Here is a 12116-nt window from a genome sequence, read left to right on the forward strand (position 1 = left end):
CTAACATCCGCTGGGGAAAAACTCAGTGTCACACACCCAACTCACAAATTTCATGTGCAATAATGTCAATGCATGTCTGAATACGTGTCCTGCAAATTGTCGAAGGATTTCTATAATCCAGTCTTCATGTATGCGCCATGGAAAATATTATAACTCGGTATGAATAAGATTGAGTTCATCGTGGTATGTGCATACATAGCAACAGGTGTAAATAATCTCAAAATAAAGTAATCTCTAATTGCTTTAAGATTATATAGGGGCCTACCACTTTTAAAAGCTGGGTTTACACTGGAAAAATCGACGAGATGATAGGTTTTTCCCTCTCTATCAGATGTTCAAAGCTTTTGTGGCCACATGGCAAAAAACTTGATCAATTCGCCGACACAGAGTATGCGAAAAGGGAGCATTGTTCTAATCTCGCAACCAGTTGCACGCGAGACTTTTACGTTTACACTGCCGATTTTCGGTCAAATAATTGAGAAGTTTGTCAAATTCGTCAATTTTCCAGCAAAACGTTGATAGTGTAAACCCAGCTTTATATTAGCAGCAGTTTAGATGCAGACTTTGTAATGTAGTCATTACAGGTGCCGTATGCATGTTTGACCTGCTTTATTGATTGGCTATTCTGGGTAAGTAATCAGACCGTGGGCCATGTGGTAGCTAATGCAGGCATTGATTGCTTGAGGGGGCTTTTGTCTCCGTTTCCATAGCTACCAAAAATCCATTTTTCCAGTAGTGGTGAAAATGGTGTTTGGAACATATATATATATATATATCTGATATCAGAAGTAGATAATACTAATAGGGAATTATTCCCTATTATCTACTTCTGATATATATGTAGAGCCCTAGATTTTTTTTTTTCATTGTGACTTAATGAAAGAAGATCATTGGATGCTTATTCAGTCAATGGCTTTTCTCTGGAGCATTAATTTAGGAAAGCAAGTGTCTCCGGTGCTCAGATCTTTGAAATATTGGGTCATAGTAACAAATTACACCCCAAGTTGCTGTGCATCATAATGGTTAATGGCCAGTTGGATTAAAGGATGTATATATATATATATCAGGAGTAGATAATAGGGAGGAGTGTGACATCAATAAACAAGGGAAATTCGTCATTTACTAGCGTTATAATACCTACGATTTACTACACGTAACTCATCCAACTTGAGCTCAAATCGGACACAGTACATTCGCCCATCATCGTACGAAATCGTTTCCTCGTAGACACCCGCAATCCGTAGATACAGCCTAAAACGTACGACACGATTCTCCATTCTCTGGCCATCAATCCAACCCATTGCGCGCCTTATTGATGTCACACTCCTCCCTATTATCTACTCCTGATATATATATATTACTAGCGGGATACCCAGCGTTGCCCGGGGAACTCAGTGGTGTTACTCAGTTGGTGACCGCTTGGTTGAAAGGAAAATACCCCAAAAAATCTAACTATCTATCTATCCATGCATCCATCCATCCATCCATGCCATCTCATCCCATCCCATCGAGCGTATGTTTACATCGAACAATATATATAGTAAAATAGGAAGTATAATGCAGCAATTTAACCATAAAAAGTGAACAGAATTACTTATATTTTGTGAAAAAGTGGAAATATTTTTCTTAGTTTTACTATTTACGGTGATGTAATCACTTTCAATATGGCGTTGTGTGTGTTTAGTCGAGATTTCTGTTTGTTATGAATTTTTTGTGAGATTTTATGTAGTAATTAATTAGCAGAGTAATTACCTTAGAGAGAGAGTCATTTTAGGTAGGTTTAGTTACATTTCCCCCAAATTTCCTGCACGTCATCATGCCAATTTGAGTTATCCATGCAGTTTAGAGAAATTCAAGAAACATATATTAAACTTAAGGCCTGATGCTTTTTGTGTTAGAACTTAGACGTATAATATAGCAAGTTTGCTAAGGCCAAAACAAAATATAGGTGTGGTTCAGGTTTCCCGACCGACCCTATTTATTCCCAGCGACCCTAAACATTTTATTCAGTTTAAAAAATTTCAAATTAAAAAATTAAAAACAAAAAAAATTTTAATTAAAATTTTTTTTAGTTCTTGCTTCAAAAGGCACAACGCACATCCTTCGGACATGGTTCGTAAATAAAATATTTCAAGAAAATAAAATGTTTTCCCTACCTACCTACCCTATTTTTTTCCGGCATGTAACGGTAACCACACATATATTTTGTTTTGGACTAATGAAATCCTAATTGTATCCCCCGCGACGAAGTCGGCGGTTGTATGGTTTCATGTCTCCCCAGCCGCCGCTGCCGCCGCTCGGTTCCTCCGCAGAGAATTTTCCTTCCGCTCTATAACTCGGCCCCTAATTGACCTAGCGCTACCAAACTTGGTATACTTACACATCTTGGGGAGAAGGTGAGCAGCCTACCAAAACCAGGTCACTGCGACCTTTATTTGACCTTTACCTTGACCTTGATCATATTTCTCTTTCGCATCTCTAACGTCCGGCCCTAATTCACCTAGCGCTACCAAACTTTGTATACTAAACACATCTTGGGCGAGAGGATGAGCCGCAGCAGCGCACACCCAGGTCACTGCGACTTTATTTGACGAGTCATATTTCCCTGCCTCTCTAATCGGCCACTACATTGACGTAGCGCTACCAAACCAGGCTCACTTACACTCCTTATTGACTTTTTACCTTGACCTTGCTCATATTTCCCTTCCGCTATATAACATCAGGTCCTAATTGACCTAGCCGCTACACAACTTAGGTATACTTACACAATCTTGAGGAGAAGGTGTGTCGCGCACCAAAACCAGCCGTCACTACGGACCATTATTTGATCTTTACTTGCACCTTGTCATATTTCCCTTCCGCCTCTATACTCGGCCCTAATTGACCTAGCGTGACCAAACTTGGTATACTTACACTTCTTGGGGTGATGCTGTCGCGTACCGAAACTAGGTTGCTGCAACCTTTATTTGACCGATCTGACCTTGACCTTCATCATATTTCCCTTTCACTCTATAACTCTGCCCCTAATTGACCTAGCGTGGCCAAACTTGGTATACTTACACATCTTGGGGAGGTGTGTCGCGTACCAAAACCAGGTCACTGCAACCTTTATTTGAAATTGACCTTGACCTTGACCTTCATCATATTTCCCTTCCGCTCTATAACTCGGCCCCTAATTGACCTAGCGCGACCAAACTTCGTATACTTACACATCTTGGGGGAGAACACGGGGGATACATGTAGTTGGCGACAACTGCCCTTTCTAGTTATCTTAAAGTATAAGTAGTACATGATAACAGGAGTGCATAGTATATAAATAGCGTAGCAGGCGTGTGCGTTTATTACATAATACCAAGGCCTTCTTAATACGCTCTTGATAATACAGCTATGCATGAATGAAACTTTTTTGTGCTGTCGGCACGGACCCTGATCTTACGTTATTATCGATGCATACTTTCACTATTCTAGTAATAGTCGGGACTAGGGACACGCGTAATGTGGGCAAATGAACATCCATATTGGCCGGTGTATTGATCGTGCTATTTCATACCGATGTGGCAAATTTGCGGGGGCAGGAACAGGCGAGTGGAACTCGATAATTGGGTATCTGTAGCAGCACTCTGCGACTGGCAGAATGATTCCCTGCATTTCCCCTACATTCATTGAGGGAAGATGTTGCAGTCACGGTTGCTATATATGGGTTCCGTGGATACGCATTTCGTTTTTCCTATATATAATCACGTTCCATGTAGATAGACTGAAATGTGCGGGAAATGCTGTAATTCCATTTGGACAAACTGTTGGCCCCGGGGGCGTCACTCAGGATATTACTTGGTACGCATGCTTGTAAAAGCATAGATTCAAAATTGGACCCTAACTGTCGTATTCAGCGGTAACAAATTTCACTCCTTATAAGTTATTGGCGTAAGATAATGTAAATCTTACCCCTAAATGGCATAAGACACTAAAACGGGCCCTAAATCAAATGGCGTAGCACAATATATTCGTCATGTTAATTGTGTAATGACATATTGATAATTTTCTCACTTAATAGTTTTGTGACAATAAATTTGATTATCTTTCATGACACGTAATTGCGCTCCACACCAACTACAGTGCAAAATTGTTCACAACATTTAACTATATGAAAAATATGTGTACAATAGAGTCACGATTATCCGAGCTGATCTTATGTTACCTCGAAGGTCAACCTAACGTGGCATGCCTTGTGATAAAAGACCAGGCATGTTGATGCAGAAAAATCTAGCCTCTGGGGTTTTTCGTTTGGACTTGATTTTTAAAAGGACACACAGACACAGACGAACTTTATTGACACGTATTTTAGAACTCGAAACCATGTTGCGTAAGTGCGCATGCATAATGTAGCAGTGGTGCAGAGTATGCATATGATTGATTCCCAAGCCATGCAATGTATGTGACTGGTAAACTTTTACTAGTTTGATATTGGCAAACTCTAGGTTTGGCACCCAGAAGTCTATAATTATACGCACAGTGTTTGCCACAGTTTGACCGTGGCAGTAACGTCCAGTGTTACATGAACTGATCATGAACTGTGTCGTTTTTTCTCCAGAGGAGGTTAACCTGATGTAGCCCTTGTCTCTCCTTTTAGATGTGATTCGAGGACACACACTCATGCATGCACACACACAAACGCAAGCACGCAAATTTGACCATATATAGAATGCTATATATATATATTATATTATATAAAGCACACGGACACTCATGCAGATATAAAAAGAAATTGATTATAAAAATCGATTGAATTTTGTATTTTGCGAGCTTTCGAGAACAAATATGTCTAACAACAACAACAGAAAGAGTTTAATGATGAAATATTACCATGTGACTAGTAAATAAAAACAAACAAAGAAACAAATAAAGAATAGTACAAAAAGAAAATTGGTTACCGTGATGACTAATAAATAAATTGTCACCTTGTTCTATTATTATATTCATATTTTTGATATCTGCATGTGTCTGTGTATTTTTACAGCCATATAATAAATAAATAAATATATATATATATATAAATTTTATATTTATATATATTTTATAAATCTGTCCCAAGAATTTCACTTGTGTTCAGTTCTGCAGCGCTTCTTGGTACACAACATTGTTGGTGTTGCCATCTTCAGAGAGGTTGTAGAGGTTGTCTGGGTTACCGATCCTGGAGCACCCCACATAGAGCTGGTCATGGGAAAACACTGGCTGACTCAGGTTGAGTCGAACGACCTTCAGGGACTGGCCCTGGGCCTTGTTGATGGACATGGCAAAGCTCAGCTTGACTGGAAACTGCAGCCTCTTGAAGTGAAATGGCAGGTCTGATGGGATGAGCGGGATCCTTGGGATGAAGACATTTTCGCCCTTGCCCTTGCCTGTCATGATTTTGGCTTCGATGCCTCTGGGCATGAGCTGCTTAATTGACTGTGAGCCTTGTGCCGTTGCAGAGTTTGGGAGCATCCAGGTTGCGCATTAGCAATGTTCGCCGGCTGGTCGGCATTCTCTGCAGGAGCGTGCCTGTTTGATGGGCCAGTTTTCTTTGCCCTTGCAGTTGAACTCCGCAAGACGATCGCTTCCGTTTCTTGCATTTTAATAGCGAATTGCCTGATTTGAGGCCTGACTATAGTGAGTGCTAGGATTGCTAGTTGACTTTCTGCTGCGCGTAGGATTCGTGCGTCTGATTTTCCTGCCTGCAGCTGTTATAGTCGAGCGCTAGGGATTGCTGTGGTAGCTAGTAGCTAGTAGAGTAGCTAGTAGAGTAGCTACTACTGTAGAGTAGTACTGTAGAGTAGTACTGTAGAGTAGTACTGTAGAGTACTCTACTACTGTAGAGTAGAGTAGCTGGTATTCGTCTTGACTTTTCTGCTGCAGTGTATAGTCGAGCGCTAGGATTGCTGTGTACGTCTGCTAGTAGTTAGTTAGGTTAGAGTAGCTACTTGTAGAGTAGTACTGTAGAGTAGTCTACTACTGTAGAGTAGCTACTGCTGTAGAGTAGTACTGTAGAATAGTACTGTAGAGTAGAGTAGAGTAGGTAGTATTCGTCTTGACTTTTCTGCTGCAGTGTATAGTCGAGCGCTAGAATTGCTGTGCTAGTTGCTAGCTAGTAGCTAGTAGAGTAGCTAGTAGAGTAGCTCGTCATGCTGATTGAGAGTATACCTGACGGGTGAACCTCTTACTGGTCTCAAGAAGACAGACAGACAGATAGATCCGGCGATTTATTGTAGGAGATGAATACGAAACACTCGAAAATACGAAAATATAAGCAGCAAGTTCAGCATTTATACCTATATGGTAGTCGTCTACGACGCTTTCCTACGAAGCTAATAATTCGTTTATTGTCGCTGTAATTCGACAATAGAGCTACAAAAACAATGCGAACAACACCGAGAAAATGCGCACTCGCTCTGACTCGATGCAGTAGGAGGGTATATAGCGCCACCACGCGGACATGTATTGAAATAATAAATAATTTTAATTGTAATTTTAAACTTTTTGATTTTGTGTATTTTTTTTTTTGGGCCTTGCCTTTGGTCGTCGCGACATGCTGATTAAGAATATGTATGGTGTTGGGGGTGAGCTCTTACGAGGGGGGAGAAGATAGACAGAAGGACAGACACAAAAACAGACTCGCCCTTTATGTAAGAGATATCCATTGTTATTAATTTTCTCTCTTCCTGGAGCACAGCTAAGTACAGTAACAAAAGAAGTATGATGAGGAAACGGTGATGTTTAATTATATAAGCTGCGAGGTATGAGAATAGGGAAATACGCGAAATTTCACTATCTAGTGCATAATTTATCTTTCCAGGATAGAGTAAATACTGCTAGGATAGAGTCTGCTGCTGTGTATTGTCGGGACAATTCAGCCACAATGTCCCACGCTGTAGCAGGCTCATAAAACGTTAACCAGAACTAATTATTTAACTAAGTATGTCATTAAATTATATTGACTGCATTTATCTCAAACCAGAAAGTCATTCATAATGGGTGCAACAAATGATGATTTATGACCAAGTCATTTAAATTACTGCATTAAAAATACATGATCCTGGCCAGTGATAACTTGGGCATGTGGAATGGTCAAAATTAATTGAGTCTACAAAATCATAACGCAGAGTTTTGTTTCGAAAATTTGATCGACCACTTCTTAATATTTAAAATGTAGTTGGATATATTTTATGACATTTGTACTGCATGTGAATGATTTTTACTTAAAAAATCAAAATCAAAAGCTGTAAAGAAATGTATTTTCAGCTATGTTAAACTTTTAGTTAAATTTGAGATTTATCCTTTTCATTTATGCAGGATTTTTGAAGCCATGACCTACGTATACTTGTGTCTTCTAAGGCATTTTGTGATATACGCTCGTGCAGCTACAATGTGCTTTACTCAGTGTTGGAAAGAGCAGACCGAGTGGTCTCCACTCCAGGACTGGTAATTTTTTAGCAGAACTGTTAATTTTTATGGCTTTATAGGTTATGTTGTAGAATTCAATATTTCATAATCAGAACTGGTTGGAAATTCAGACACATTTCCAAGACTGCTTTACTGTGTAAAATGTAGCTATGTGATACAATCATATTGCATTCTAATTTTTTGTTTTGATATACAACATTTTATTCGGCTTTTAGCAGCTTGGAAGTGGCGACAGAAAAATTGGAGTAAGAGTACCTAGGGTCCTTACAGCGTAAAAGAGATTGGTCATTTAGTGAGGAATTTTGTGTTATGGAGTGGACGTTTCATCACGTCTGAGCACCTTCGTCATATTAAAGATTATGTCAGTTTCAATTCTCGTTTACAGGATTAGGTTGTGGTTTGGCTGGCTTACCTTAGAAACTGCTCAAAATAAAATGATAAAACGCTTTCGTCGTGTTTAAAAGAGTGTATGTAGAAACGAAAATGTGTGCAGATCAAATCTGTAAACGCGTGCATTCAGGTTATAACAGAAAAGTACATATATTGTTATATAAAAGTTACGAACGGTTATCGGACAAAAACCTTTGATGCATTCCAAGTTGAATTCATAGTTGCATGGCACATAGCTTACTTGCGTACTTTGCATACTACTTATCTACATTGCTTACTTTGCTACATGCATACTTCCGTACGATGCACAAATATAGTTAAAATAAGTTTACTTTGTAAAGTGTAGAATGGCGCTGCAAAAGTGTATCATATTTTTATATATGTTCACAGGGATGTCACCTTGATGTCACGTAGTATAAACATCCATGTGCAGGTTGTCCGTAAAATCAATCGCTTGCCTGTTGATGATGTCTGAATAGGTTTCATATACCACCCGGCACCCGGAGTTCGGCTGCAAGCTTCCGAATTTCGGCTACTCCTGTTTTCCTGATCGATCCAGGTTGGGGATCAATAGACTCGGTAATGGGGTAAATGGAAGTGAGTCATCAAGCATAACTAACGACCCACGTCGCCTATAGTGCACATGTGGCATATATATGCTGCGCTGACGCTCTCGTACATGTTTTATTTAATAGCCCACACATGGCAAATCCTATTAAAAAGCTAGTCCACTTACACGTCACATAGTATTAGAAATTAATGGCCGTGATTGGATGGGCGTGAAGTGTTTTAGGGTGATAACAAAATGGCCATAACCGTCACATCTGTCTACGTTTGTTTGTGGTGACATACACGTAAACAGGAAATTGTAAACGAGCATGCCTTAGCATCACTCTAGCAGATATGATAAAATAACAAAGGAATACGTTATTTGTTTATTTTAAATAAATTTCCCTTTGTACTTTTTGTAAGTTAGCATTTCGTGAGGCACACGCAAGTGAACACGACGTGTTTTCCGACTTAAATCGAATCTTCCGGACGACGAAAATCGTAGTTTTGTCTCTCCTGGTTAGCACAGGCATAAACGCGGAACAACTTTGATATATGTTATTGTAACACAACAGAGCAGCGTTGAGGTTGAGCTATGACCTTGAATGTAAGAACGTGCAACCCTCTTGACTTTCTAAATGCAAGGATCATTAGACTGTATCAAGTCGGTGTAATATCTGCGTAGCATGCAGCGTACGCGCGCGCAGCACGCAGCAGTATACGCGTAATCAGCGTAAAGTAGAATATTAAGAATCATCAGCTAGCTTAGCTGAGCTTAGCTTTAGTGTATGAGTTGCAACTTGTGCAGCCTTTGCTTTAGTTCGCAAATGCAGACGTTATAACTCCGCTTTGCTAATCTGAGGGTGCGGGTTTGACCATTACTGGGGCTCAAGGGGTCGTTGTCGTAACATGTACTACAGATATGTACCCGAGGTACATATATGTATACATAAAGTGTACCAGACTTGTACTACAGAAGTGTACCCTAATCCTAACACTAACCCTAACCCTAACTCTAACTCTAACCCTTTTGGTTTTAACATTGGTTTTAATCGGCTCTAAACCTTTTTGGTTTTAACATCTTTGTCTGTAGTACCTGTTACGACAACGACCCTTCGTGCATTACTGGGGTCTGCGTCGGCTCGGACTACCTTTGCTTACGTTCAGCACCTGTCCGTATATTTCTTGTCAGAGGCTAGCTGGCACAGTGAAAGGGAATGATGAGTTCCCTAACATTTCGCATAAACTTTGTGATGGAAATTAGAGACGAAGTCTATGTCAAGCTCAATATGAATGCATTGATGATAGCCTGCTGAGTGCTGAGCACGGAATCAGCTAGAGTGTGAGAACATGCGCAGCGTGCAGATTTCTGGATGATCCAGAGGATATAACGAGTCTGCCACACTCATGATAACGTCGTGCATGGCACTGTGCCGTTTCACAGGAGGCTACAGAATTCGATATGAGTGGGAGTATATGTGTGTGTGTGTGTGGGGGGGGGGGCGTTCACGCATGGGAATTTCTCACATACATCACGTCACTCATGGGAAATTTGCACATCTCATAGTCACTCATGGGAAATATTCATTAAATTGACATTTTGCGCTCGGGAAAAGTTTTCTTCTGGTTCTTATATGGTTCTTGGTTTATTGGATCTTATATTATGGGGGTGGGGTTCGTCTGGGACTAAAAATCGTCCTAATAATCGCATGAAACCCGCAATGCCCTGATAACAAATTTCATAAAACTGTTCTGAGAAGTAGCAGTGAGTAGATATATATAGAAGTTTAGCTTTAGTAGCTACTGAAGCGCTGTGCAAACTCTACCAATGTTATATTAGTTGATTAAAAAGTGATGCGTTGCGAGAAATCTCTGACTTTCAAGGCTCTTGATTTTTCCTCAGATTAATTCATACGTGATTTTAGCGAAAGGAATATCATTGCTGCGCTAAAACAACATATTTTAAATGTCAGTATATTCTCAGGTCCGATATTTATTACGCTGTATGCCACCTCATCTAGTCTTTACATGTGTGATACAGGCGTCTCCAGCCACAGAACGTCTTTATCTTGCACGACCAGAGTCAAACACAGACGCTTTCAGTAGAGTTAGGGTTTAGCTCGTTTATTCGCTGGCTTGGCATCGTTGATGGATGGGACCATGTTGATTGATCTGTTGTTACGTGCACTTGCATTCAGACGTTTGCGCGTATTTCCCGTATTGGGAAATCATGATCGTTACTGTAGCAGCGAGAACGTGTGCTTCCGGCCGTCTGCTTATAGTCGATGTTTAGAGTTGCGCATTTAGGATTTATGATGTTTTTAAATGGATAAATGCTGTTTTGCGGCGGTTAAATTCTGTGCGTTTTTGTGAAAACCACATAGTCAGGAGGTTTGGTCGTTCCTGATGTTGTGCTGGAATTAAAATTGCTTCAGCCACGGTAGTTGTGGTTTTAGGCAATGTAGTAAGAGTTTCAGCTAGTGTAACTTTGGCTTCATTCGCGTGCGTGTAGCCATGGTTTAGTCAACAGAGGCTTTTGATTGTGTATTGATAGGCTTGGCTAATGTAGCAGGACCTAGCTATATGGCTCGTGTGAATTCAACTTTACGCAGTGTAATAATAATTACGGATGCAGTTTTCAACTAGTCACAGTGCTGTTGGGTCTTGTAACAGCCAGAGCACTGAAATGTTGCCATGAGTGGACACCGGTCATCTATCAAGCAACCTAGCCAGTACTACCCACACCAGTTTCGCACCAGAGTGTTGTTTATAGAACCAGAGTAGATGAAACGAGAGGGGGGAGTCAGAGACAAAGTTATAGACAAAAAGAGAGAAAGCGAGAGATGGAGAGAGAGAGAGAGAGAGAGAGAGAGAGAGAGAGAGAGAGAGAGAGAGAGAGACAGACAGACAGAGAAAAAAGAGAGGGGTAGAGGAATATAAAACGGGAGGAGAGCAGAGAAGAAAAGAACGAGAGGAAGAGGATAGCGAGAGGGTTAAAGGGAGATGGGGAAGGTAGACAGGGTTATAGAGAGAGGACAGAAGTGAGAGAATGTGGTGAGAAGGTGGGGGAGAGAAAAGGCGAGGTAGAGGGAGACGAAAAATAAGTGAAAGATGGCGAGGAAGAGTACATTGTGACTGTGTTTATCTTCCATCGACCGTTTATATCACAGTCAATACTGTAACTTTACGTGCCTGTGTGCAAACATACTTTGATTTGCATGTTTGTGTTGCATTATTAAGGGTAAATATTGTTTCAAAGTAACAATGAAAATATACACAACATCGCCATCGAAAAATCATGGAAAGTGTTTTCAAATTTAATATAGGTTTTCATGAAAAGTGCTTTATATGGCACTCTATCGCTTTGTATACACTCGTATCTACATGGGAATTCACCAGATCACCATATCTGTATCGCTCAAAGGAAGATTATGTATGCATTTTAGCAATTGATGGCACAGACGTTTGAAATCGTCTTCATAATGTAATATAATTCTAGACGTGATGCGGCCATGCAATGATGCATGATGCCGAGGCGCGCTGAGGATTGACACTTTGTGTCTTTCAATCACAGCCTACGCCACACCAGAGTTTTATATTTTTAAATATGAGGACCCATTGGACCATGCACCAAATCACCTATCTCAGGAACTAGGGCATTCTGCTAGGCTAGAACGGTTTCCTACGATAGAGTTTTGCACAAATACGAAAATAACACGCTGTTTAGCGCACTGCGC

The 12116-nt window shown here is 40.3% G+C and overlaps 1 protein-coding gene across 3 annotated transcripts in view; it reads left to right on the forward strand.

The window, feature by feature from the left end:
- The window catches only part of LOC106805961 (spastin-like), a gene marked incomplete at its 5' end in the record, with an annotated part of 40884 nt that overhangs the window by 254 nt on the left and 28514 nt on the right, over window positions 1-12116 (forward strand).

Source organism: Priapulus caudatus, unplaced genomic scaffold, assembly GCF_000485595.1.
Source record: "Priapulus caudatus unplaced genomic scaffold, Priapulus_caudatus-5.0.1 Scaffold134, whole genome shotgun sequence".
Classification (NCBI taxonomy): domain Eukaryota; kingdom Metazoa; phylum Priapulida; class Priapulimorpha; order Priapulimorphida; family Priapulidae; genus Priapulus; species Priapulus caudatus.